Below are 26,213 nucleotides of genomic sequence, written 5' to 3' on the forward strand. Positions count from 1 at the left end.
GATGGCTAAGAGCGCAAATGTCTTGTCAAGCGTATCCCATCCAGGACGTGGAGTTGGAGTACGTAAATGTTGGGACTGAGAACAGTGGGCCCAAGCCCTCGGAAGCGGAGTAACAGGTAGCGGGACAAAACAGATGGCTGAGAGCGCAAATGTCTTGCTAAGGCCCTGTTTGGGAACAAAGTTTTTAAAAACCACAGTTTTTGAAATACTATACTATACTTTAGTTATGACAATACCGTAGTTTATAATACCGCAGTTTTGAAAACTGAGGTCCAGAGCTAAGTTTAGAATGCCTTAAAACAACTATAGTATTTGCAATACTTCAGTTTTGAAAACATAGATTTTACCTAGCTTGCCAAACACCATTATGTATATAATACTGCAGTATTTGAGAATACTGCAGTATTCTTCCAAAACTGCAGAAAAACTTTGTTCCCAAACACACCCTAAGTGTGTCCCATCTAGGGCATGAATATTTATAGGGCAACCGGGGGTTGGTGGCGTAAGTACGTCTGCGCCCCCGGTTAGCTACTAAATTTCCTGAATATGTTGTACAATAAGGTAATTACATGGTGGGGCGCCTTCTACCTTGGTTATACCAGATTTTCTACCCTGAAGGAGGCTGAAAGGCGAGCTTGTTCTGATTTGCCTGGGACTGGGTTGTAGACGTCGCTCCCATATCCTCGCTCCTGCTGATGAGGGAGCAAGGTCAATGCATTCTTCTTTCGAAGAAGGCCTACGTGAAGCCTTCGCATGGGGGACCCTTCGCTGGATGATCCCTTTGTAGCCCTTCCTCGGCCAGGTTGAGGAGGGGGGGGAGGAGAGCCTTTGTAGCAGGAGTTGTGAGCCTTTGTTATCCAAGGGCGACCGAGGGCTTAGCCCCCGCGTTTGCCTTCGCTCCCCCTAGTTATTTGCTGTACATCGGGCACTTTGACAATTAGTTAGTAAACGAATGGTGACCGATGGTTGGTTCCGTCCTCGCTACAACATTAGCCCCCCTAGGGATGGGTTCAACTTGATGGGCTAACCCTGAAGTCCTTTCGAATGGGTGGACAAACGTTGTCTTCGATCACAAGAATCAATGCTAAAAAATCTAACCACTGTAGGATGACGTCAGAGGTGTGACATTGGGGGCGCCTTTTGATGAAAATGATTGTTGCGTTTTCGAGGCGTTTGTAAGGAAAATGGACCCCGAGCCATTTGGCTAAAAGGATTTTGGTGTTCGATGATCAACATAACCTATGGACTAATATGTTTGCTAGTATTTGTATTTATAGTTCACATGACGCGAAGAGGATTGGACTAAGGCACTGAGGATGCAACGCCTCAAAAGAAGTCATAAAAGAAGCATAGAAGTCCAAGACTCAAGAACAAATGAAGCCCAAAGAAACAGCGAGAAATCGATGAAGAGGACAGTCAGCCTGCGCACTAGTGGTGCACCGGCCAGTGAACCGTAATCTGTCTGGTGTGCACCGGACTGTCTGGTGGGACACCGGCCAGTCTGCGCAGAGAGGCCACAATAGGCGCTCTCGGACTATAGCACCAGACTGTCCGGTGTGCATCAGACAATCTGGGTAATTGTCGGATCCAACGGCCAATTGCTACAGATCCCAACGGTCGGCTGACGTGGTAGGGCACCGGACAGTGAACAGTGCTTGTCCGGTGTGCACCGGACTGTCCGGTGCGCCCATCGACAGAAAGTTGCTGCTTCTGCCCAATGGTTATAATTGTGGGGGGAGTTTGTAAATACCCCCAACCGGCCATTTCAGAGTGTGGGAGCCCAAGCAACATACCAAGGCATATTGTAGACATTTTCAAGTGCTCAAACACCCAAGTGCTTAATAGAATCATTCGGTGATTGGCGTAGGTGCTTTGCGAAGTGATTAGGTTAGTTAGACCGCATTAGCGCTTGCTCTAGGTGAATCCTAGTTAGTTGAGTGAGATTAGAAAAACCACACAACCCCTTGGCTCTTGCGTGAGCCTTTGTATTTGTACCGAGTGGGGCGAGAATCTTGCGAGACCGTGACAATCGAGTTTGTGTCATGGCTGCCACCATGTACCGAGGGAACGATGCCCGCAACGTTTTGGCCGGAAGCTCGATAGTGGAGACGGCAGGGAGCGTCCGAGAGGAGCCGAAAGTGGAGCACCACTTGCGTGTGGAGAAGGCCCGTAGCTCTCTACGGAGTTACTCGACCGAGGTGATTGGCCCTCGCGTGGGCTACCCTTTGCGTAGGGGCACCAACGAGGATTAGTCAGAACCTTGCCTAGTTCCGGATACCTCGGTAAAAATACCGGCGTCATCCACGAGAGTTTGCATCTCTACCTTGCTCTTTACCTTCCACACTTACATTAAGTGTTTAAGTTTCAATCTTGTCTTTGTAGTTAGATTATTTAGATTGAAACTTAGCCTTTACGGTAGAGATAGCAACACTTAGACAAAACCTAGTTTGCACATTCTATATTGTTTATTTGTATAGATTTTGCTTTATACCTAGTTTAGAGATAGGTTTTAGAAGTCCTAATTCACCCCCTCTTAGGCGTCACCATTTCCTTCAATTAGTATCAGAGCCTGGTTTGGCTCATTTGAAACGTTTTAGCTTCACCGCTAAAAGAGCCAACACTTTTTAGGGGAAGGGGATGGATACCCATAGGCCACCACACTTCGACGACACTAACTTCCCATATTATAGTGCAAGAATGGCTTGTTACCTAGAGGTCGTTGATCTAGGTGTTTAGAGAGTCACTCGTGACGGGACAGTCACTCGTGACGGGACAGTCACTCGTGACGGGATGAAACCACCTAAAATTCCCAAGAAGGTCACCACAAGTGAAGAAAAAGAAGTTCATTTAAATGCTAGAGCCAAAAATTGCTTGTATGAATCTCTTAGCATGGAAATTTTCAATCAAATTTTTACATTAAAAACTGCTAATGAGATTTGGCTAAAATTGCATGAGCTCCATGATGGCACATCCAATATCCGTGAGCAAAAACATTGCCTAGTTTTAAATGAGTACAATTCTTTTGCCATGAATGAAAATGAGTTTGTTAGAGAAATGTATTCTCGTTTAAATCTAACCATCAATGAGCTCAATTCTATTGGCATCAATAATCTAGGTGATGCAGACATTGTGAGGAAGATTATCTCCCTACTACCACAACAAAGATATGGGAGCATCATCACTATTATTCACAACATGGAGGACCTGAGTACAATGACCCTGACCATTATGATCGAAAAACTACGACATTTGAGATGTCACGAAAAATGGGTCGACAAGAGGAGCGAACTTCTTCAAGACCATATGCTTTTGCATGTGATGAAAGAAAAGGCAAGAAGAAGGCTCCCACTCCAAGTTCCTCATGTGAAGAAGAGGAAGAAGTGATGAAGATAATCAACCATTAACATCATCCTCCATGGACAAAGAAACAATCCGACACATCGGAAAGGTAATGGGGATGATCCGCAATATTAATCTAATGAGTGTGTCCCTGCAGGTCGAGGACCTTCTCTTTAACATTGACAGGAAAAAGCAAAGAAAAAGAGGATACTTCGCATGCGGGGAGAAGGGCCATTTTAGGGACAACTTTCCAAATATGGCCGAACCCAGAAAGGGGAGGAGCAAAAGCAAGGCGCTTACAAGTGTCAAAACTTGGGATGACTCTTCAAGCGAAGATGAACCTCCAAGGACGCGCAACCACCAATCCTCATCACACTCATCACGGTCATCACGCAAGTGCCTTATGGCAAGAGGTAAAATGAGTATTCCTTCCTCTAGTGATGATAGCAGTAGTGATGATAATGAAGGTGAGGGAAAGCCCTCCTTAGATGAGCTTGCGGAAGCCATTAAATTTTTTGAGGATGTATGCACTAAACAAAGGCTCAACTTAAAACCTTGTAAAATAAGTTGATTAGCTCTTAAGATGATTATAAATGTTTGCTAGAAAAATTTGAAAAATTTGCAAATTTAAATTATGAGCTATCAACTAAAATTGAGCAATTATAGTCTAATTCTCCATCCTCAACTACCAATGATAGCTTTATTAAAAAGAATGAAAAACTTAAGGTTAAGTTAGCTAGCTCCCAAGAAGCCATTGAAAACTTGCTATGGAAAATGGAAATTCTTAGTGAAAGGGAATTAGGCTTACACCTTTTTCCAAATTAATTTTGGTGGTTGAAATGCCCAACACAAATAATTGGACTAACTAGTTTGCTCTAGATTATGAGTTCTACAGGTGCCAAAGGTTCACAACAAATCAATAAAAAGACCGAGAAATGATTCAAATATTGAGAGCTAAAGTCAGCCGAAGTGTGCCCTGGTCTGGCGCACCGGACTGTCCGGTGTGCCATCGGACAGTGTCCGGTGCACCACCGGACAGTGTCCGGTGCACCAGGGACTCCAACTCCGAACTGCTCACCTTCGGGAATTCTGGAGGCCGCTCCGCTATAATTCACCGGACTGTCCGGTGTAGCACCGGACAGTGTCCGGTAGCGCACCGGACTGTCCGGTGTGCCAGCGGAGCAACGACTACTTCGCGCCAATGGTCGTCTGCAGAAGGCATTAAATGCGCTACAGTGCGCGCTAGAGTCAGAGCAGAGCTAGATGGCGCACCGGATACTGAACAGTGCATGTCCGGTGCACCACCGGACTGTCCGATGGCCCAGAAGATAGAAGCTCCAACGATCGGGATCCAACGGCCAGGTGACGTGGCAGACGCACCGGACAGTGTCCAGTGGCATACCGGACTGTCCGGTGCGCCATGCGACTGCAGCCTTCACCAAACGGCTAGTTTGGTGGTTGGGGCTATAAATACCCCCAACCACCCACCATTCATTGCATCCAAGTTTTCCAACTTCCTACACCTTACAAGAGCTATATCATTCAATACAAGACACACCAAAGAGATCAAATCCTCTCTCAACTCCATAGTTCATTCCAAATCAAATAGTGACTAGTGAGAGAGTGACTTGTGTTCATTTGAGCTCTTGCGCTTGGATTGCTTCTTTTTCTCATTCTTTCTTCTGATCAACTCAATTGTAACCGAGGCAAGAGACACCAATTGTGTGGTGGTCCTTGCGAGGACTTTGTGTCCCGTTTGATTGAGAAGAGAAGCTCACTCGGTCTAAGTGATCGTTTGAGAGAGGGAAAGGGTTGAAAGAGACCCGGTCTTTGTGACCACCTCAACGGGGAGTAGGTTTGCAAGAACCGAACCTCGGTAAAACAAATCATCGTGTCTCACCATTTATTTGCTCACGATTTATTTTTCGCCCTCTCTCTCGGACTCGTTCATATTTCTAACGCTAACCCGGCTTGTAGTTGTGCTTAAGTTTATAAATTTCAGATTCGCCCTATTCACCCCTCTCTAGGCGACTTTCAATTGGTATCAAAGCCCGGTGCTTCATTAGAGCTTAACCGCTCGAAGTGATGTCGGGAGATCACGCCAAGAAGATGGTGATCGGCGGTGACAAGTCCGCTACAAGCCACGGGAAGGCTCCATCAAGGGAGTCCGCCAACAAGAAGAAGGATGGATCCCCTTCACACATTCGATCGCATAAGAGTGGCGAGAAGAAGAAGAAAATGAAGAAAGTGGTCTACTACGAGACCGATTCTTCCTCGCCCTCTACATCCGGATCCGACGCCGCGTCCGTCACTTCTAAGCGCCAAGAGCGCAAGAAGTATAGTAAGATCCCCCTACGCTATCCTCGCATTCCTAAGCATACTCCATTACTTTCCGTCCCATTAGGCAAACCACCGACGTTTGACAGTGAAGATTATTCTAGGTGGAGTGATATGATGAGATATCACCTAACCTCACTCCACAAAAGCATATGGGATGTTGTTGAGTTTGGTGTACAGGTACCATCCGTAGGGGATGAAGATTATGATGAGGACGAGGTGGCCCAAATCGTGCACTTCAACTCCCAAGCCACCACTATACTCCTCACCTCTCTAAGTCGAGAGGAGTATAACAAGGTGCAAGGATTGAAGAGTGCCAAGGAGATTTGTGACGTACTCAAGACTGCGCATGAAGGAGACGAGGTGACCAAGATCACCAAGCGGGAGACGATCGAGGGGGAGCTCGGTCGCTTCCGGCTTTGCCAAGGGGAGGAGCCACAAGAGATGTACAATCGGCTCAAGACCTTGGTGAACCAAGTGCGCAACCTCGGGAGCAAAAAATGGGATGGCCATGAAATGGTCAAGGTTATTCTTAGATCACTCATTTTTCTTAACCCTACGCAAGTTCAATTAATACGTGGTGATCCTAGATACACACTAATGTCTCCCAAGGAAGTAATAGGAAAATTTGTGAGCTTTGAGTTGATGACCAAAGGCTCAAAGAAAATCATCGAGCAAGATGGCCCCTCCACGCCCGAAGCACAACCGGTCGCATTCAAGGCGACGAAGGAGAAGAAGGAAGAGTCTACATCAAGTAGACTCCCCATCGACGCCTCCAAGCTCGACAACAAGGAAATGGCGCTCATCATCAAGAGCTTCCCCCAAATCCTCAAGCAAAGGAGAGGGAAGGACTACAAGTCCCGCTCCAAGAAAGTGTGCTACAAGTGTGGTAAGCCCAGTCATTTTATTGCAAAGTGTCCATTATCAAGTGATAGTGACAGGGGCGACGAGAAGAAGGGAAAGAGGAGAGAAAAGAAGAGGTACTACAAGAAGAAGGGCGGTGATGCCCATGTGTGCCGCGAGTGGAACTCCGACGAGAGCTCCTCCGACTCCTCCTCCGACGAGACGCCGCCAACATCGCCGTCACCAAAGGACTCCTCTTCCCCAACGTCGGCCACAAGTGCCTCATGGCAAAGGACGGCAAAAGGAAGAAGGTAAAATCAAGATCCTCCACTAAATATGCATCCTCTAGTGATGAAGATAATTCTAGTGATGAGGAGGATAATTTGCGCACCCTTTTTGCCAACCTAAACATGCAACAAAAAGAAAAGTTAAATGAATTAATTAGTGCTATTCATGAGAAGGATGAACTCTTGGACACCCAAGAGGACTTCCTAATTAAGGAAAACAAGAAGCATGTTAAGGTTAAAAATGCTTACGCTCTAGAAGTAGAAAAATGTGAAAAACTATCTAGTGAGCTAAGCACTTGCCATGATATTATTGACAACCTTAGAAATGAGAATGCTAGACTAATTGCTAAGGTTGATTCAAATGCTTGTGATGATTCAATTTCCAATCTTAGAGATGACAATGTTAGTTTACTTGCTAAGATTGAAGAATTGAATGTCTCTCTTGCTAGCCTTAGAAATGAGAATGAAAAATCAATTGCTAAGGCTAAGGACTTAGATGTTTGCAATGTTACCATTTCCAATCTTAAAAATGAAAATGACATTTTACATGCTAAGATTGTTAAACTAAAATCTTGCAAACCCTCTACATCTACCGTTGAGCATGTTTCCATTTGCACTAGATGTAGAGACATTAATGTTGATGCTATTCATGATCACCTAGCTTTAATTAAGAAACAAAATGATCACATAGCTCAACTTAATGCTAAAATTAATGAGCATGACTTAGAAAATAAAAAATTTAAATTTGCTAGAAGCATGCTCTATAGTGGGAGACGCCCTGGCATCAAGGATGGCATTGTCTTCCAAAAGGGGGACAATGTCAAACTTAATGCCCCTCCTAAAAAATTGTCTAACTTTGTTAAGGGCAAGGCTCCCATGCCTCAGGATAACGAGGGTTACATTTTGTACCCTGCTGGTTATCCCGAGCACAAAATTAGGAGAATTCACTCTAGGAAATCTCACTCTGGCCCTAATCATGCTTTTATGTATAAGGGTGAGACATCTAGCTCTAGGCAATCAACCCATACTAAATTTCCTAAGAAGAAAACTCCTATTGCATCAAATGATTCTAATATTTCATTTAAAACTTTTGATGCATCTTATGTTTTGACTAACAAATCCGACAAAGTAGTTGCCAAGTATGTTGGGGGCAAGCACAAGGGGTCAAAGACTTGTGTTTGGGTACCCAAAGTTCTTGTATCTAATGTCAAAGGACCCAAAACCGTTTGGGTACCTAAAATCAAGAACTAAACTTGTTTTGTAGGTTTATGCATCCGGGGGCTCAAGTTGGATCATCGACAGCGGGTGCACAAACCATATGACAGGGGAGAAGAAGATGTTCTCCTCCTACGAGAAAAACCAAGATCCCCAACGAGCTATCACATTCGGGGATGGAAATCAAGGTTTGGTAAAAGGATTGGGTAAAATTGCTATATCACCTGACCATTCCATTTCCAATGTTTTTCTTGTAGATCTTTAGATTATAACTTGCTTTCAGTTTCACAATTGTGTAAAATGGGCTACAACTGTCTTTTTACGGATGTAGGTGTTACTGTCTTTAGAAGAAGTGATGATTCAATAGCATTTAAGGGAGTGTTAGAGGGTCAGCTATACTTAGTAGATTTTGATAGAGCTGAACTCGACACTTGCTTAATTGCTAAGACTAACATGGGCTGGCTCTGGCATCGCCGACTAGCACATGTTGGAATAAAGAATCTTCACAAGCTTCTAAAGGGAGAACACATTTTGGGACTAACAAATGTTCATTTTGAGAAAGACAGGGTTTGTAGCGCATGTCAGGCAGGGGAGCAAGTTGGTGTTCATCATCCACACAAGAACATCATGACGACTGACAGGCCACTCGAGCTCCTACACATGGATCTATTCGGCCCGATTGCTTACATAAGCATCGGCGGGAGTAAGTACTGTCTAGTTATTGTGGATGACTATTCTCGCTTCACTTGGGTGTTCTTTTTGCAGGAAAAATCTCATACCCAAGAGACCTTAAAGGGATTCTTGAGACGGGCTCAAAACGAGTTCGGCTTAAGGATCAAGAAAATAAGAAGCGACAATGGGACGGAGTTCAAGAACTCTCAAATTGAAGGCTTCCTTGAGGAGGAGGGCATCAAGCATGAGTTCTCTTCTCCCTACACGCCACAACAAAATGGTGTAGTGGAGAGGAAGAATCAAACTCTATTGGACATGGCAAGAACCATGCTTGATGAGTACAAGACTTCGAATCGGTTTTGGGCCGAGGCGGTCAACATCGCCTGTTACGCCATCAACCGGTTATTTCTACACAGAATCCTCAAGAAGACATCGTACGAACTCCTAACCGGTAAAAAGCCAAATGTTTCATATTTTAGAGTCTTTGGTAGCAAATGTTTTATTCTTGTTAAAAGAGGTAGAAAATCCAAATTTGCTCCTAAGGCTGTAGAAGGCTTTTTACTAGGATATGATTCAAACACAAGGGCATATAGAGTCTTTAACAAGTCTTCTGGACTAGTTGAAGTTTCTTGTGACATTGTGTTTGATGAGACTAACGACTCTCAAGTAGAGCAAGTTGATCTTGATGAGCTAGATGATGAAGAGGCTCCGTGCGTCGCGCTAAGGAACATGTCCATTGGGGATGTGTGTCCTAAGGAATCCGAAGAGTCTCCAAATGCACAAGATCAACCATCTTCCTCCATGCAAGCATCTCCACCAACTCAAGATGAGGATGAGGCTCAAAATGATGAAGGAGAAGATCAAGAAGTTGAGCCACCTTTAGAGGAGAGCAATGATCAAGGGGGAGATGCCCATGATCAAGATGAGGAAGTTGAACAAGTTCCAAGACCGCCACACCCAAGAGTCCACCAAGCAATCCAACGAGATCACCCTGTGAACACCATCTTCGGCGATATTCAAAAGGGGGTAACTACTAGATCTCGTGTTGCTCATTTTTGTGAACAGTACTCTTTTGTTTCCTCTATTGAGCCACACAGGGTAGAGGAAGCACTTCAAGATTCGGATTGGGTGGTGGCGATGCAAGAGGAGCTCAATAACTTCACTAGGAATGAGGTATGGCATTTAGTTCCACGTCCTAATCAAAATGTTGTAGGAACCAAGTGGGTCTTCCGCAACAAACAAGATGAGCATGGTGTGGTGACAAGGAACAAAGCCCGACTTGTGGCCAAGGGATATTCACAAGTCGAAGGTTTGGATTTCGGTGAAACCTATGCACCCGTAGCTAGGCTTGAGTCAATTCGCATTTTACTTGCCTATGCTACTTACCATGGCTTTAAGCTTTACCAAATGGACGTGAAAAGTGCCTTCCTCAATGGACCAATCAAGGAGGAGGTCTATGTTGAGAAACCTCCCGACTTTGAAGATAGTGAGTATCCTAATCACGTATATAAACTCTCTAAGGCGCTTTATGGGCTCAAGCAAGCCCCAAGAGCATGGTATGAATGCCTAAGAGATTTCCTTATCACTAATGGCTTCAAAGTCGGAAAGGCCGATCCTACTTTATTTACTAAAACACTTGCAAATGATTTGTTTGTATGCCAAATTTATGTTGATGATATTATATTTGGGTCTACTAACGAATCTACATGTGAGGAATTTAGTAGGATCATGACACAAAAATTCGAGATGTCTATGATGGGGGAGTTGAAGTACTTCTTAGGATTTCAAGTGAAGCAACTCCAAGAGGGCACCTTCATTAGCCAAACGAAGTACATTCAAGACATTCTAAACAAGTTTGGGATGAAGGATGCCAAGCCCATCAAGACACCCATGGGAACCAATGGGCATCTCGACCCCGACACGGGAGGTAAATCCATAGATCAAAAGGTATACCGGTCGATGATAGGTTCTTTACTTTACTTATGCGCATCTCGACCGGACATTATGCTTTCCGTATGCATGTGTGCAAGATTCCAAGCCGATCCTAAGGAAGCTCACCTTAGGGCCGTAAAACGAATCTTGAGATATTTAGTTTATACTCCTAAGTTTGGGCTTTGGTACCCTAGGGGATCCACATTTGATTTAATTGGTTATTCGGATGCCGATTGGGCGGGGTGTAAAATCAATAGAAAGAGCACATCGGGGACTTGCCAGTTCTTGGGAAGGTCTCTAGTGTCTTGGGCTTCAAAGAAGCAAAAATCCGTAGCTCTTTCTACCGCCGAAGCCGAGTATATTGCCGCAGGCCATTGTTGCGCGCAATTGCTTTGGATGAGGCAAACCCTTAGGAACTATGGTTACAAATTAACCAAAGTTCCTCTTCTATGTGATAATGAGAGTGCAATCCGCATGGCGGATAATCCCGTTGAGCATATCCGCACTAAACACATAGCCAGTCGATATCATTTTCTAAGGTATCACCAACAAAAGGGGGATATCGAGATTGCATATATTAATACCAAAGATCAATTAGTCGATATCTTTACCAAGCCACTAGATGAACAAACATTTAACAAACTTAGGCATGAGCTAAATATTCTTGATTCTCGGAATTTCTTTTGATATTTTGCACACATAGCTCATTAATATACCTTTGATCATATCTCTTTTATATGCTATGACTAATGTGTTTTCAAGTGTATTTCAAATCAAGTCATAGATTGAAAGGGAATTGAAGTCTTCAACGAAGACAAAGGCTTCCACTACACTCCATCAACTTACTCACCCTTCGCCGTCGCTCCACACAACTCTCCAACTTGGGTATAATCTTCACTCATATTGTGTTCGCCAAAGGGGGAGAAATTAGTTACAAAGGGCTTATATTTCACTCAAGTATCCGTTTTTGGCGATTCATGCCAAAGGGGGAGAAAGTATTAGCCCAAAGCAAAAGGACCGCACCACCACCAATTTTCAAAAATTTGAGATAAGAAAAGATATTTTAAATTGGTGATTTTTCAATCGGTATCTTATTTTTGATAGAATTTCAAATTGGTTCAAACTCTTCAAAACTAATATCTAAAACCCTCTTGAACACTAAGAGGAGAATTTTATTGAGGGGGAGTTTTGTTTAGTCAAAGGAAGAGCATTTTGAAACAGGGGGAGAAAAATTTCAAATCTTGAAAATGCTTCTCAAAATCTTATTCATTTACCTTTGACTATTTGCAAAAGGACTTTGAAAAGAATTTACAAAAGAATTTGCAAAAACAAAACATGTGGTGCAAGCGTGGTCCAAAATGTTAAAAATAAAGAAACAATCCATGCATATCTAATGATAATTTATTGGTTCAATTCCTAGTAACCTTTGCACTTACATTCTTCAAACTAGTTCAACTATGCACTTCTATAATTGCTTTGGTTTGTGTTGGCATCAATCACCAAAAAGGGGGAGATTGAAAGGGAATTAGGCTTACACCTTTTCCCAAATTGATTTTGGTGGTTGAAATGCCCAACACAAATAATTGGACTAACTAGTTTGCTCTAGATTATGAGTTCTACAGGTGCCAAAGGTTCACAACAAATCAATAAAAAGACCGAGAAAGGATTCAAATATTGAAAGCTAAAGTCAGCCGAAGTGTGCCCTGGTCTGGCGCACCGGACTGTCCGGTGCACCAGGGACTCCAACTCCAAACTGCTCACCTTCGGGAATTCTGGAGGTCGCTCCACTATAATTCACCGGACTGTCCGATGTAGCACCGGACTGTTCGGTGGCGCACCGGACTGTCCGGTGTGCCAGCGGAGCAACGGCTACTTCGCGCCAATGGTCGTCTGCAGAAGGCATTAAATGTGCTACAGTGCGCGCCAGAGTCAAAGCAGAGCCAGATGGCGCACCGGACACTGAACAGTGCCTGTCTGGTGCACCACCGGACTGTCCGGTGGCTCAGAAGACAGAAACTCCAACGGTCGGGATCCAACGGCCAGGTGACGTGGCAGGCGCACCGGACAGTGTTCGGTGGCGCACCGGACTGTCCGGTGCGCCATGCGACTGCAGCCTTCACCAAACGGCTAGTTTGGTGGTTGGGGCTATAAATACCCCCAACCACCCACCATTCATTGCATCCAAGTTTTCCAACTTCCTACGCCTTACAAGAGCTATAGCATTCAATACAAGACACACCAAAGAGATCAAATTCTCTCTCAAGTCCATAGTTCATTCCAAATCAAATAGTGACTAGTGAGAGAGTGACTTGTGTTCATTTGAGCTCTTGCGCTTGGATTGCTTCTTTTTCTCATTCTTTCTTGTGATCAACTCAATTGTAACCGAGGCAAGAGACACCAATTGTGTGGTGGTCCTTGCGGGGACTTTGTGTCCCGTTTGATTGAGAAGAGAAGCTCACTCGGTCTAAGTGACCGTTTGAGAGAGGGAAAGGGTTGAAAGAGACCCGGTCTTTGTGACCACCTCAACGGGGAGTAGGTTTGCAAGAACCGAACCTCAGTAAAACAAATCATCGTGTCTCACTCTTTATTTGCTCACGATTTGTTTTTCGCCCTCTCTCTCAGACTCGTTCATATTTCTAACGCTAACCCGGCTTGTAGTTGTCCTTAAGTTTATAAATTTCAGATTTGCCCTATTCACCCCCCTCTAGGCGACTTTCACTTAGCATACACAATAATGAGCTAACAACTAAGCTAGAAAATATTGGTAGCACCTCAGGAGTATCTTTGGCTGAAATGCTTGAAATTATTAAGAAAGATGCTTCTATTTCTTGTTTTGGTTTAATTGATTATTCTAACCCCTACAATCAAGTTCTTGTTAAGAATGTGGTTATAAAAACATGTTCGGATGAGATTGCAATGGAGAATGAACAATTAAAGCAAGAAGTTGCTCGCCTTGGAAAGGCTTTGTATGACAAGAAAGGCAAAGCCAAACAAATCCAACCTCCTCAGGATAACACCACTACGGGAGTGAACAAGCCTGTGAAGAGAGAAACTGTGATTTATAGACTATGCCACAAGGAAGACCACAAGTCTTACCAATGCAAGGCGAAGACCGGGGATAAGAAAAAGCAAAAGCTCAAACAAAAGCCAACAAGCAAAATCTCCAACACCTACATCAACAAGGTGGATAAAAAGGCTGCTACACCATATTTGATCAAGAAGAAAAAGAACGGAAAGGTGAAAGCAATCAAGGCCAACAAAGGAAAAGGGGTCAAACACATCTGGGTGCCAAATGAAATTATTTCAACCATGAAAAGCACCAAGAAGGTTTGGATCCTAAGAGGGAAGTAAGAAGTTCGAAGGACAACAGGGAATTTGGAGATCTGACAAAATTAGGATGTTTATCATGGGATGCATCATACTGGATCAAGTCTATTGCCAAGTGGGTTAGTGAATACTTTGAACCCAAATTCCCCACCCATGACTAAGGTAACTAGATTTATTGTATTTCCTTTTTAGATATGCATATCTATTTTTCTTGTATCTATTTTTTACCTTACATGTGCCTCGTTTTTACATGTGATATTTACTTTTGATATTAACTACATGCATACTAGGTCAATCATATGGTAGGAGTGCTCGCTTTTAATTCATATTCTTGAGCAAACCTACATGGTTTAAAATGTTTAGTTAAGCACGACACATAGCTTATTTAACTTTTCTAAGTAAATGACACTAATGCTTCAAAGTTTATATCCTACTAGTGATATTCTCCAAATGGTGTCATTTTGACTTATATGTGCCAATGCTCGGATTATAGATAATTTACCCCTCTTGATCTCAAAATCAAAGTGCATGTCTCCTACAAGTATTCAAAACTTGTATGCACACTTTCAAGGGGAGGTTACTCTATAATCCAAGTCTTTGAGACTAATACCTATTTTCAATTCTACTATGTGTAGTAGTCTCATTGAAGAAAAATGGAGTCCCCGGAGAAAGACAATAAGCTTCCACTTCAAATCTACAAGAATTGTCATTTGGTTCCACAAGTGGTTCCATCCAACAATTGGTATCTTTTACATGTCTTCTCTAGACTTTGATTAGACTAAATTTCATATCTTATGCTTCCCATGTTGCTATATTTTTCCTCAAAAGAGGATCTCCGTCAGGGGGAGTATTTCTTCGTCTATGAGAAAGGGGGGAGAATATTCTTTCAAAAGAGAGAACACTCTTTTAGGGGGAGTAATCTTTTAGAACATCAATTGATAAATCTTTTAGAGGGCAAGTCTTTTTGCTTCCTATATGCTTTTAATGTCTTCCTTTTCGGTGGTTGATGCCAAATGTGGAGAAGTTTTAGGGACCAAAGCATGAAAAATATATCAAACACCAAACACCACCAAATTTAAAATTTTAAAATCTTTGATCTTACAAGTGGTTTTTGGTCTTTCAAGTATCTTTGGCCTAAAATAAGAAGTAAGTGAATTATGGAGTTAGTGGAGGCTTAAGTCCATAATCTCACTTTCAGGGGACATTCATGCATCCTAGCAAGTAGATTGCATATTTTTATTGAAATGTTTGTTATATTTGCTTGCTTTGGTTGTGTTGTCATCAATCACCAAAAAGGGGGAGATTGTAAAGAAAATGGACCCCGAACCATTTGGCTAAAGGGATTTTGGTGTTTGATGATTAACATAACCTGTGGACTAATATGTTTGCTAGCATTTGTATTTATAGTTCATAGGATGCGAAGAGGATTGGACTAAGGCACTGAGGATGCAATGCCTCAAAAGAAGACATAAAAGAAGCATAGAAGTCCAAGACTCAAGAACAAATGAAGCCCAAAGAAACAACGAAGAAATCAATGAAGAGGGAAGTCAGCCAACGCATTGGTAGTGCACCAGATAGTGAACAGTAACCTGTCTGGTGTGCACCAGACTATCTGGTGGGACACCGAGCAGTCTGCGCAGAGAGGCCCACAACGATCGGATCCAATGGTCAACTGCTACAGACCCCAGCGGTCGGCTGACGTGGTAGGGCACCGGACAGTGAACAGTTCTTGTCCGGTGTGCCCGTCGACAGAAAGCTGCTGCTTCTGTCCAACGGCTATAATTGTGGGGGGCTATAAATATCCCACAACCGGTCATTTCAAGGTGTGGGAGCCTAAGCAACATACCAAGGAATATTGTAGATATTTCCAAGTGCTCAAACACCCAAGTGCTTTTGGACAAGGTGTCATTGGTTCCCCTTATCATTAGCGAAGGGGAGCCATCAATGGTGATTCAAATGAAAGGAGGGGCCACGATGGCTATTGTGGAGGCCGACACATCAAAGGATGCCTTGGTAGTTAGGCCAAAGTCTGTTCGAAAAGTGAAGGACCTGTTAAATTCCTTGTTTTGTTGAAGACAGTCTTAGGCATTTTTTTCAAGGGCGAAGAGCTTGAATTGCTTTTATTCGATTATAGGGAGCTTTGCCTTATTGTGAAGCTGGAGCTTCCTAGTCCATGAATAATGTTTTAGTCCATGTAATAAAGTTTGTTTAGTGGTGACATCACAGTGGTCCCCAATCAGCAATTTGGACACAGAACGTTGCCCTCGCCCCCTTGTCGATTGAGGAGCAATGGGCATAATGAGCCGTTCATATTTGTAGCTATTTTTGCATGCATTTTTGTTAGTTCGGTTGCACCCCTAGGTGACTTTTGTGCAAACTTTTGCATCTTTAGACAACTTGGCACCATTAGGCGTCTTCACATATTTTTATGCTAATTCGGCTGCACTCTTAGGTCACTTTTGCATGGATTTTTGCGTCTATAGACGACTTCACACCCTTAGATGTCTTCACACATGTTTTGTGCTAATCCGGATGCACACTTAATTATATGACTTTTTGCATGGACTTTTGTGTCTTTATACAACTTTGCACCTTAGGTGTCTTCGCACATTTTTTATGCTAATCCGGATGCACTCCTAGGCGACTTTTGCACCGACTTTTGCACTGACACGATGACTTCGTTGTTAGTTGAATATTATGGTTCTATTCTAAGCCTTTTCAACAGGTGAGAGAGTTCACAGGGAGATTTTTTTCTTTATTATTACAAGGCTCCGCCTCATTAAAAACCTCAACCCCCTCGTGAGGAAAATAGTGCGAGCCTGATTACAAAAATGTATGTCCAACTATTACAAGGGCATAATAGGTCCTTACAGAGCAAAGTCAGCGTAAAGATAGTATTTTCATGGATTGTCTATGTTCGAGGAGTGCTCGAGCTCCACTACCATTTAGCTTGTTAACCTTTAGGAGTTTGGCAAAGTCTTCTTTTTGATTATGTAAGGGCCCTCCCACTGTGGTTCAAGTTTGCCTTTTCCTTCTGTCCTCGTTGTACGAACGAGGACAAGGTCAACTTCTTAATACTCTTTTGGGATGAATGATTTGTCCCTCTAGATATTATTGGCAGCCTGGTACTTATTCCATGTGTCGAGGGCTTGCACTCGGTTGTTGTTAAGGAGGCCATTTGTTGCTTCTTTGTCGATGTCTGCTATCACATTTGGGACTGCTCGTAATGAGCCATGCATGAGTCCTTGCGGAGTCATTGCCTCAGTTCTGTACATAAGCTAGAAAGGCATGAATCCCGTTGCACGGGACTCCGTTGTGTTCAATCTCTAGAGGACTTCGAGTAGTTGATCAACCCACTTTCTTTTCTTGTCTTCTAGTAGTCTTTTCTTGATGGCAGTGAAAATTTTCAATTTGTCTACTCGATGACTCCGTTTGATTGTGGATGATAGAGAGTGGTGAAGATGACCTTGGTGCCTATGGAAGCGCATAAAATATCTTAATTCCTTATTATCAAATTGTTTTTATTTTCTGCTGTGATCCTAGAGGGGACCTAGAAATAGTAGGCTATGTTTTGCCAGAAGAATTTATGTGCTATCTTCAATGTTATTGTGGAAACTACCCTAGCTTCAATCCATTTTGTGAAGTATTCCACAACTACAAAGGCGTATTTGTGTTGCCTTGCGCTGGGGAGAGTGGTTCAATGATATCCAAACCCCATCGTTGGAGAGGCCAAGTGTGAGTGATCAGCTTTGTCAACTGCAATGGGGCATTGCTTCGTGGTGAAAATTTCTGATAGGCTTCACATGAGCGCACTACGCGATTGGCTATTATGATGATAGCTAGTAGAAACCCTGATACATGACCTTTGCTACGAGGGTCTTGGCCTCTTGGGGCCCAAGTGATAGACGCAGATCCTTTGTGGACCTCAATGAGGAACTCTCTACCTTCGAGCTCTGTTATGCACTTGAGTAGAGTCTAGCTAACTCCTTTCTTATATAGTTAATCCTCTATTATTATCAACCCACAACTTCAATATTTTGGTCTTGTCATCACTCCTCCGCACGACTGGGACAATCGCGAGAAATGCGCGGCGCGCACAACGCCGGTGCCCACCTCTGCCACCTAATCCGTCGGGGTAGTTGTTGCGTGACCCGGGCGACTACTCCCTTGCATATATATACGCTAGCCACACCTCCCCTGTCTTCCCTGTTCACCTCATCCGAGCCAAAACTAAGTTCTAGCGCCCGTGCAGAGGGAGTAGTGTGCACCACGAAGCGCCAATCTCATCCACCACCGACGAACGGAGATCCGTGCTTGCGCTCAGGAGCCACGGGGAGTTGCTGGTGAAGCGCCGTTGCTAATCGAGGGGAGATTATCAGAGCGGCAACCGGAATTTGTGCTCGGACACCAAGTTCCGCGGCACTCCGTGGACAGGATCTCCACGACTTCAATCAGCGGTGAGTACCTTCCGTAGTAACACCCCGCCATTACCGTTGTCTGTTGCTACTGTTGAATCGGAGTTTAGTTGCGAGGATCAGAGATTCGGTAGTTCCGGCCATGGCGCCGCCGTGCTCAGACTTGGCAGAAGAGAGGGACGGATTTCGGGCCGTTGATCGGACAAGGAACAGTCCCAATTAAATCGCGCGTACCGATTGGGGGGAAAGGCGGTGGATCGTCCGATCGAAATCTAGCGGCTTGGAATAGATCGCGTGGCATTAGGAAATCACCGTAGATCTTGATTCGACGGTCTTGATCAACTCGCACGTAACGATTCGCTAGTGCGAAATCTGGCCGTAGATCAGGGATCGTGCGGTCCACGTCCCGTACCGGTTCAGTCTCGGGTCAAAACAATCCTAGCCGTTGAACTCTGATCCGAGGCTCTGAATTACGCTCCGATTCACTTAAGTCTGAATCTAATCCTTGCCAGTCGTTTCAGATCGGACGACCGAGATCTGACGATACCCTTTCGCCATGGTTAAACTGCAAAAGAGACCCTCTATTTTTGTAAAATCAACCCGCCGTCCACATCCGCTATTCACTGAGTCTTAGGAAGTTTACACAGTGGCCCCTGGGTTGTCTGGATAATGTGCGCGTAGTCTAGAGATCAGAGGAATTTGATAATTAATAACAGAAATTGATTCTTAATGTAAAAATATATGCTAGAACTTGTTTAATTCATATAAAATTCATATGAAGTCCAAATTAATCCATTCCAGTTTCTATAATTTTGTAATATTATTGGTTATCACCTAGTGTATTTGTTTTGATATGAAAACAGTAATAAAATTTATTTCTTAGTTAATCTTGTATCAAATACATAAAACCTTTGGAAATTCATAACTTAAAATCCATAACTACAAAATTAATGATTCATGTTCCTGTGATCTTATTTTAATATGTAGATTATTAATGTGTATTTTGTTTACATGTTTGGTGTAATGTTAATTTCTTCTTTATACTATGCTTGTTTATATTGTGGCGAGTAGAAGAGCCAGTGGCTGAGGATCCCAGTGTTCAGTAGATAGAAGTTGCTGAGCAGGAGCTCATTGAAGGCAAGTTATGCCCTTGACCACTTTTTACCCAATAATGTTCTTCATTATCACTTATTAATGCATATGTTTAATTTTGATGGGACCCAATAGGTCACCCTAGTGTGATTATCTTTTACCTTGTTTACCCCTGAATCATTTGGGTAGTTTTGCTATTGCTTTATATGGTTTGGGTTAATATTTCATTATATCCATGTAACAATTATTTTGTTATTTTATTTATGTTCATGTCAAGATCATTATCTTTAATTGGAACATGGAGCTTAACTTGAGAAACACGTGCCACCACAAGGGTGGAATGGGACGCCCTTGGCTGACTAATTAGAAAAGCTAGTGGAAGACTACCTTACCCGAAAGAGGCAAGGGCAGTAGGGGAGTAGGCATGTAGGGAGGTTCTCGGGTTGATTTTGCTGCGATGGCGGTTAGACGAAGGAGTCCTACAATTGCTCTTTCCATAAACTGTAGCGGTTTTTCGGAAGCTAGTGGAACTTTGTAAAGGCCTCGTAGTGTTGTCTTGCCTCGCTTCCTTGGTAGAGGTGTATGGGAGTCACGATCCCTTGGCAGATTGGTAACATGACTTGTGGGTACAGGGTACAAACCTCTGTAGAGTGTAAAACTAGTATACTAGTCGAGCTCACGGTCAAGAGCAGCTAAGGACTCTCGTATGATTAAATTATGAAACTAAATTCAATTTGTCATTTGCATTGCATGAGATTATTTATTAATTTTGTTATATTCTTATTATGGTTTGGTATTTACTTACATTTTGTAACTGCTAATAAAATTTAACCAACTTATTAAAAGCAATGCTCAGCTTTAATCCCTATTGTTGATTAGCCTTACACATCACATGAATTCCCACCTTTGGTGAGTTCATGCACATTATTCCCCATAACTTGTTGAGCGATGAACATGTGTGAGCTCACCCTTGCTGTCTCACACCCCCCACAGGAGAAGAACAAGTGGTTCAAGAGGAGCTACACAACAAGGAGTCCGACTTGATCTAGGTGGCGTCTCTCAGTTGACTTTATGGCATCAAGGATGGACTTTAGTTTGTTTTATATTTATCTTTTATTTTGTCAGACTTCCGCTATGTAATAAATACTCCGATGATATTGTGACATTTATCTCTATACACTCTGTTATTATATGTGTTGTCTTTTTTGGCGCATATATGAGATGTACCCGGCTTTGTCTCTTAAATCCGGGTGTGACAGAAGGGAAGGTGTTTTTTCGCCAACAACTCAAAACAGTATGTACGAAGGTTTCATGCGTCACAAAGAAGTACATTACATCAACACATATACAAATACTTGATGTTTGGCTATTACAGGAAACAAAGGCCAGGTACAAACATTAAAACTCTCAATTATACAAAGTTTCACTCTTCTTTTAGCACTTTCTCAGCGGCTTCATTCAGTAGTCTGTCGCAGCTTCGTCAACAGCTTCGTTAGCAATTTTAATTATATCTAATGCTTCCTTCAAGGTTGGGTCAGCTTCGGGGTTGTATGGCTCCGGAGGGGGTGAAAGTTCAGCTACATCATAAAAAATGTGGGTTAGTTCCGAAGCTAAAAATGAATTCCGAAGCTAAAACTCAGTAAAAGTACCTATAAGCCTGCACGTTCGGCAGCTTCTTCAGCTTGTTTTGCTTCTTCTTGGGCGTCGTGAGATTTTTTTCATTTTTCTAATCACTTCATCAGCTATCTCATGACCACCCTTCATCCACACCTTGGAGCAAAATCTCCTGCCTAGCGCAGAAGCTTCGGCCGAAGGGGTTTTTATGTCATCCACCGAGAAAACAAATCCTGGCTAAGCTACAACCTTAGAATGTTCGCAACCAGCTTTCTCTAAGATCGACGTGGCCCCTCGTGCACCAGCGAAGGCGTAGAAGTCACCTCGGTCACTTAAAATTTCGTCAAAGGCTTCGACTTCTCCGCCGATCCACTGGACGATTCCATCAGGGTCGCCATAGATGAATTTTTGTTCAGAAGAATATGCCCCGACTCTAAAAAAGATGTCCTTCAATTTTTTGGCACATCCCAAGGATATTTCATAACATTTCTCTTTTGAAGCCTGAAGCTCATTGCAGTTCTTTAGAGCTCTAGACCTTTCGATCTCGCAAATTTCATGCTTCACTGCTTTGACTTCAAATTTCTCAGCAGCTTCATCAACTTTCTTTTTCAGCTCCTCCACTTCGGCTCTATGGGCTTCGACTTGCGCAGCAAGGCTAGCCTCACTAGATTTCAACTTTTCCACTAAGGAAAGTAGTATCCTATCCTTCTCAGGAGCTTGATTTCTCAATGATATGACTTCTGAGCGAAGGTTCCCAAGAGCTACTTTGCAGTTGTCATCCTCAGCATCTTTTTGAGCCTTTAAAGCCTTGCTCAGAATCAAGCCCTAAAAAAAGACGAATGAGCATGAGATAATGGTAAGAAAAACCATAGAAATGTTTCATTATAGAATGACAAACCAAAGCATACACATCGTTAGACTGTTGTAAGCGAGGCTATCTGCAAGCTGATCTCTGGTCATCGTAGACAAGCCAAGTTCGAGCTTCAGATACCCCATATGATCCATCATCTCGCGACAAACATCGATCTCCTTACTATAAGGTAGACAGTAGAGGAAATCATCATCATTATCCCCTCCATATACCAAGGACCCATGGGGGTACATCAGCTCTTTAGCGTAATGCTCTATTTCGGCAACTTGCCCTACTGATAGTTGCTTCCCCGAAGCATGTCAAATAATAAAATTTAAATCATCCCTAGAAGGTGCTTAGGGAGCAGGTGTCGAGGATTTCTCTGGAAGGCTCTCTTTTACAAAACCTTCCGCTGCCATTTCTGAAGGTTCAGCTTCGGCAGGAACTCCTGCTGGTCCAGTTTCAGTAGTAGTCTGAGCCATGCTGGCGGTGTCATTTTTTCCCCGAAACTTTAACCTCCGTTCTAAGTGCTTTGGCAGAAGCAAGAGTTGATGTTCTCACAGAATCCATAACAGCATCTAGCACACTGGCCTTTCTCCTTTTCCTCGGAGTTGCTGCGGGGATGTTCGATGGCTTTGATAGTTCCGTTGCACATGGTGGACTCAGTGCCTTCAACTGTTCTACCATTTTTCTAGCTTCGGCTCTTCAGTCACACTTGTCTTAGCTTCGATTGGCATAGAGTGACTTGGCTCTGTTATAGGAGCGGCCACCTCAATTAGCTTCGGCACGACGGTCGTTTCAATATGCCTGGGTCGGCACGTCAAAACTTTAACCTTTTTTTTACCTTGACGCACTGGAAGTCGCCGAGGTAGCAGCTTTCCTCTTCTTTCCTTGCTTTCGGGAAGGATAATAGTAGTCTGGATACACAAACCCAATGACATAGAATACCCTATTCAACCTATTTTTGCCCCGACCTCCAAAGGCAGTTGTCATGGCTTCATCTTCGGCCTTTGAATATGCTCCAAGCAGCTCATCACTAGTTGCCTCTATGGTATCTCGCCAGTCATCATTCGGCTCATTAAACTGGCTCCTGTATCAAAAAGTATATTTTAGATAGACCATACCATTTTGGCTGGAGCCTGCGGCAGTCTCCTTTGGCATCTCCCACCCGTTTGCAAGTGGCCACACTCTGTAAGCAATGTGCTCTTGGACTAAGTCTCTTATGCCGATGTAAGTACACACTGTATTGAAAGCTGCTTGGCACGCCTGCACATAGTTTCCAAGTGTAATGACATGCCTCCTACTGCCGAAGTGAGACCATATAGGACGCTGAATAACCCCTATTATATCTTCCCTTTCACTCAAATCAACATTCACATAAAACCATTCTTGCATCCAAGAGCCTGGCCATTTTTTTGAAATGTTGACATAGGGTAGCTCGCCCCAGCACGAGGTACGAAGCTGTAGTAGCAAAAATTGTTGTGGTATTGCTCTTTCCCGATCGCCTTCGTCTGATATGATAACTCGTGGATATTGCAGAAACACCTGGGATCTGGCTCCAGCCCTTGGCTTCTCATGGCCCATATAAAAACCCCTACCTTGATAATAGCTTCGGGAGTAAGTTGATGAAGATAAATTTCAAAAGTCTTTAAAACTTCGACCAACATTTTGTCTAGAGGGAACCGAAGTTCTGCTTTCATGAAGCTTCTGAAAACAACCACTTCGTCAGCTTCGGTTAGAGGAACAATATTCTCTCCTCCGACCCTCACAATTGAAATGTCGCGAAAGTATCTGGCCCTCATTGCTTCGATCTGCCCTTGTTTAATGGTTGACTTTCTGAAAACAACATGACTCGATCTCCATGGCCGATCTTCGGCATCTTCATTTCCACTTTCCACGTCGAAACTCTCAGTATCACTGGAGTTTTCAGATATACCAGCTAGTATCTCATCAGCAATCTTTTCTGCGTTTGTCTTCTCCATGGCTTTGTAAAAACCGGCCAGCGCAGGATCAGTGATCTTCTTCTCTTCAGCCATTTAGACGAAGGTCGTGTCGATGCCGAAGCTCAAAAATCAATCGAGCTCAAAAAACCAAAGCAAGTTAAAATGACAAGCACAACACAAGCAACTAAAATAGCACGAAAAATACTCACAACACAGGCTTCTATTTATATACTCAGAGCCTCACAGATTGATGGGTCCCGCAGGTCAGTGTAATTCGCTATTCTAGCGAAGGGAAGGTGTTTTTTTGGACCTTCGGCTAAAGGCCTTCATTCACATCACCGTCTAAATTTGTCGTAAAGAAATAAATCAATACTGCGAGGGGCTACTGTTGGGGGCCTTCCTCTTCCGAAAGTCCTCAAAACGTGATTGACCATATGTTTTCAGTATGACATGGATTGTTATTGTTGGGGGCCTTCGTCCTCCGAAGGTCCTCAAAAACGTGATTTAACAATATCTTCCAAGTGTGACATGTGAACAGGTACCTTCGGACTCGGGCTAAAAGCATGTATGATATAAAAAGCATGATCGTGACGAAGGTTGGAGTTGCTCCGAAGCTACGTGCAGGGGAGCTTCGGCTAAATGGCGGAAAAAGGAATCGACTTAAAGGGGAAAAGGCTATTTAGTCCTCATAGAATTGTCTATAAGTTAATAATAAATGTAAAGGGCATGAATGTAATTTCTCACAGGTTGTGTCCTGTGCCTATAAATAGATGAACAATACCCCTGTACTGTTCACGCTGACTTGTACTTGCTTTTGTGTCACGCTTGTACTTTTTGCCTTCTTTCAAGCCGAAGATACATTTGTAATTCAATATTGTTTATGTCTTTCCAGGATAATACAATGAATTAATAATGTTATGTGATTGTTTATCTTGCCTCTTATATTTCATATACTTCTTCTTTTATTAAAATATATCGCGTTGATGAAGGTATGTCCTTCATAACCTTCGTCTGAAGATCATTATATCCTAAGGGAAATAATGTTTCAAAGGACGAAGGACATTAACATTTAACATTTTGTGTTGCCTTGTTCCGAAGCCGAAGCATTTGAGAACAAGTCCCCAACATTGGCGCCCACCTCCGGTGAACCCTTTTCGACCACCTTCGGCAATCATTGACCTTTGTCATGCCGCTGAAGAAAGCTTCAGTGACAGGGGCTGCTGCACTTCAGCCACTGGACCTAAACCAGAAAACTCTTTCTCTCCGAGAAGCTCGGAGCCAGAAAAGGAAGGCCACCAGTCCAACACTCCAGAAGGAGGAGTTGGACCAAGAGATCAGGGACATTGAGATCATCCATCAGCAAGTACAAAGAAAGAAGGAGAAGATGGCGCGACTGGCTGATCTTCAAAGGAAGATCGACGAAGCCACTGAAGAAGTGCGTCATCTTGCTCAAGATGAACAAGATCGAAGGCCCCAATACAGGGAGCTTCGTCAAGAAGGATTATTCAACGAGGATAGATGGTATGATGATTTTAATCATGATGCCTTTACTTTTGATGATGCTTCTCCTTTGGCAGCAGAACTGCAGGCTACCCCATGGCCCCCATCATACAAACCACCTCAGCTCCCCATGTATGATGGGCACTCAGATCCAAAGCAGTTTCTGATGAGCTATGAAGCAACTATATCTTCGTATGGGGGCAATACTGCAGTCATGGCGAAGTCCTTCGTCATGGCAGTCCGGAATGTAGCCCAAACATGGTATTCTTCTCTTCGGCCAGGGACTATCACGTTGTGGCAGAAGCTTAAGGACATGTTGGTTACCAGCTTCCAAGGCTTTCAAACGAAGTCGGTCATAGCTTAGGCTCTGCTCCAATGCACGTAAGACCACGAAGAATACCTTCAGGCATATGTACGAAGGTTCTTGCGATTGAGGGCACAAGCGCCTACGGTGCCCAATGAGATTGTCATTGAGGCCATGATCAAGGGTCTTCGCCCAGGACCTACTGCCCAATATTTTGCTAGGAAGCCCCCACAAACTCTGGAGAAGCTGCTTCAGAAGATGGATGAGTACATCCGGGCTGATAATGATTTTCGCCAAAGAAGGGAGGAAGCTTACAGATTCTCTGAAATGACTAAGGGCTTCAGAGGAAGAATCAATCGGAGGCACGTCAGGTCAATCCATAACTCCACTCAGAGTGACGACAAAGGAAGTCAGTCTCAGAGGTCACAATATACCTCACAATCTTCGGGGCAACAGCAAAGCTCTTTCAGGCCACCAGCTCCAAGGGGCAGAGGCGCCAGGGGCTTCGGAGGAAGATTTGGGGATCAACCTAGAAAGATTTAC

Source organism: Zea mays, chromosome 1, assembly GCF_902167145.1.
Source record: "Zea mays cultivar B73 chromosome 1, Zm-B73-REFERENCE-NAM-5.0, whole genome shotgun sequence".
Taxonomy (NCBI): domain Eukaryota; kingdom Viridiplantae; phylum Streptophyta; class Magnoliopsida; order Poales; family Poaceae; genus Zea; species Zea mays.